The sequence below is a fragment of the Arachis hypogaea genome, chromosome 15 (genome assembly GCF_003086295.3).
Source record: "Arachis hypogaea cultivar Tifrunner chromosome 15, arahy.Tifrunner.gnm2.J5K5, whole genome shotgun sequence".
NCBI lineage: Eukaryota > Viridiplantae > Streptophyta > Magnoliopsida > Fabales > Fabaceae > Arachis > Arachis hypogaea.
In genome coordinates, this window is record NC_092050.1 from 101,155,126 (window position 1) to 101,158,392 (window position 3,267).

Genomic DNA, 3,267 nt, shown 5'->3' on the forward strand with positions numbered 1-3,267 from the left:
GGTGTTTAGGTTGTGTGAAAATGAAGGAGTGAAGATGGGTTTATATAGGAGTGAGAGGGGTGTGTATGGTTCGGCCATTATGGGTGGGTTTGGGAGGGAAAGTGGTTTGAATTTGGATGGTGAGTTAAGTGGGGTTTTATGAAGGATGGATGTGAGTGGTGAAGAGAATGGTAGGATTTGATAGGTGAGGGGTTTTTGGGGAAGAGGTATTGAGGTGATTAGTGAATGGGTGAAGAAGGGAGAGAGTGGTGGGGTAGGTGGGGATCCTGTGGGGTCCACAGATCCTGAGGTGTCAAGGATATCTCATCCCTGTACTAAGTGGCGTGCAAAATGCCCCTTTCTGCCAATCCTGGCGTTAAACGCCAGGCTGCTGCCCATTTCTGGCGTTTAACACCAGCTTCTTGCCTATTCCTGGCATTAAACGCCAGTCTGGTGCCCTTTTCTGGCGTTAAACGCCCAGAATTGTGCCAAACTGGGCGTTTAACGCCCAGTCTGCTACCTTTACTGGCGTTTAAACGCCAGTAACTGTCTCCTCCAGGGTGTTCTATTTTTCATTCTATTTTTCACTTTGTTTTTGCTTTTTCAATTATTTTTGTGACTTCACATGATCATCAACCTACAGAAAACATAAAATAACAATAGAAAATAGAAAATTATCATAGAATAGTAACGATTGGGTTACCTCCCAACAAGCGCTTCTTTAATGTCAATAGCTTGACAGTGGGCTCTCATGGAGCCTCACAGATGTTCAGAGCAATGTTGGAACCTCCCAACACCAAACTTAGAGTTTGAATGTGGGGGTTCAACACCAAATTTAGAGTTTGGTTGTGGCCTCCCAACACTAAACTTAGAGTTTGACTGTGGGGGCTCTGTTTGACTCTGTATTGAGAGAAGCTCTTCATGCTTCCTCTCCATGGTTACAGAGGGATATCCTTGAGCTTTAAACACAAGGGAGTCTTCATTCACTTGAATGATCAATTCTCCTCTGTCAACATCAATCACAGCTTTTGTTGTGGCTAGGAAGGGTCTGCCAAGGATGATGGATTCATCCATACACTTCCCAGTCTCTAGGATTATGAAATCAGCAGGGATGTAATGGTCTTCAACCTTTACCAAGACATCCTCTACAAGTCCATAAGCCTGTTTCTTTGAATTGTCTGCCATCTCCAGTGAGATTCTTGTAGCTTGTACCTTAATGATCCCTAGCTTCTCCATTACAGAGAGAGGCATGAGGTTTATGCTTGACCCTAAGTCACACAGAGCCTTCTCAAAGGTCATGGTGCCTATGGTACCAGGTATTGAAAACTTTTCAGGATCTTGTCTCTTCAGAGGTAATCTCTGCCTAGTCAAGTCATCCAGTTCTCTTGATGAGCAATGGAGGTTCATCCTCCCAAGTCTCATTACCAAACAACTTGGCATTTAGCTTCATGATTGCTCCAAGGTACTTAGCAACTTGCTCTTCAGTGACATCTTTATCCTCTTCAGAGGAAGAATACTCATCAGAGCTCATGAATGGCAAAAGTAAATTTAATGGAATCTCTATGGTCTCAGTGTGAGCCTCAGATTCCCATGGTTCCTCATTAGGGAACTCCAGAGAGGCCAGTGGGTGTCCATTGAGGTCTTCCTCAGTGGAGATCACTGCCTCTTCCTCCTCTCCAGGTTCGCCTGTGTGGGTTGTGGTTATGGCCTTGCACTCTCTTTTTGGATTCTCTTCTGTGTTGCTTGGGAGAGTACTAGGAGGGAGTTCAGTAATTTTCTTACTCAGTTGACCCACTTGTGCCTCCAAATTTCTAATTGAGGACCTTGTTTCAGTCATGAAACTTTGAGTATTTTTTATTAGATCAGAGACAATGGTTGCTAAGTCAGAATGGCTTTGCTTAGAATTCTCTGTCTGTGGCTGAGAAGATGATGGAAAAGGCTTGCTATTGCTAAACCTGTTTCTTCCACCATTATTGTTGTTGAAACCTTGTTGAGGTCTCTGTTGATCCTTCCATGAGAGATTTGGATGATTTCTCCATGAAGGATTATAGGTGTTTCCATAGTGTTCTCCCATGTAATTCACCTCTTCCATTGCTGGGTTCTCAGGATCATAAGATTCTTCTTCAGAGGAAGCTTCCTTAGTACTGCCTGTTGCTACTTGCATTCCAGACAGACTATGAGAAATCATATTGACTTGTTGGGTCAATATTTTATTCTGAGCCAATATGGAATTTAGAGTATTAATCTCAAGAACTCCTTTCTTCTACGTTGTCCCATTATTCACAGGATTTCTTTCAGAAGTGTACATGAATTGGTTATTTGCAACCATTTCAATGAGTTCCTGAGCTTCTACAAGCGTCTTCTTCAGATGAAGAGATCCTCCAGCAGAGCTATCCAATGACATCTTGGATAGTTCAGACAGACCATCATAGAAAATTCCTATGATGCTCCATTCAGAAAGCATGTCAGAAGGACATCTTCTGATTAATTGCTTGTATCTTTCCCAAGCTTCATAGAGGGATTCACCTTCCTTCTGTCTGAAGGTTTGGACTTCCACTCTAAGCTTGCTCAATTTTTGAGGTGGAAAGAACTTTGCCAAGAAGGCATTGACTAGCTTTTCCCAAGAGTTCAGGCTTTCCTTAGGTTGTGAATCCAACCATGTTCTAGCTCTGTCTCTTACAGCAAAAGGAAAAAGCATAAGTCTGTAGACTTCAGGGTCAACCCCATTGGTCTTGACAGTGTCACAGATTTGCAAGAATTCAGCTAAGAACTGATGAGGATCTTCCAATAGAAGTCCATGAAACTTGCAATTCTATTGCATTAGAGAACCTAATTGAGGCTTAAGCTCAAAGTTGTTTGCTCCAATGGCAGGGATTGAGATGCTTCTCCCATAGAAGTTGGGAGTAGGTGCAGTAAAGTTACCAAGCACCTTCCTTGCATTGTTGGCATTGTTGTTTTTGGCTGCCATGGTTTCTTCTTCCTTGAAAAGCTCTGTTAGGCCCTCTAAAGAGAATTGTTCTTTAGCTTCTCTTAGCTTTCCCTTCAAGGTCCTTTCAGGTTCAGGATCAGCTTGAACAAGTATGCCTTTATCTTTGTTCCTGCTTATATGAAAGAGAAGAGAACAAGAAAGTAGGGAATCCTCTGTGTCACAGTATAGAGATTCCTTGAGGTGTCAGAGGAAAAGAAGAATAGAAGGAGGAGGTAGATAGAAGAGAATTCGAACATATAAAGAAGGAGGGAGTTTGAATTGCACCTTGAGGAAGAGTGTTAGTCTTTTAAATAGAAGGA

The 3,267-nt window shown here is 42.5% G+C and overlaps 1 non-coding gene across 1 annotated transcript; it reads left to right on the forward strand.

Moving 5' to 3' along the window:
• The first annotated feature begins 2,437 nt into the window (after window positions 1-2,437).
• On the forward strand, window positions 2,438-2,545 carry LOC112752302 (small nucleolar RNA R71). Its single transcript, XR_003176746.1, has one exon. It is a non-coding gene; the product is annotated as a small nucleolar RNA R71 (small nucleolar RNA).
• Window positions 2,546-3,267: the final 722 nt, after the last annotated feature.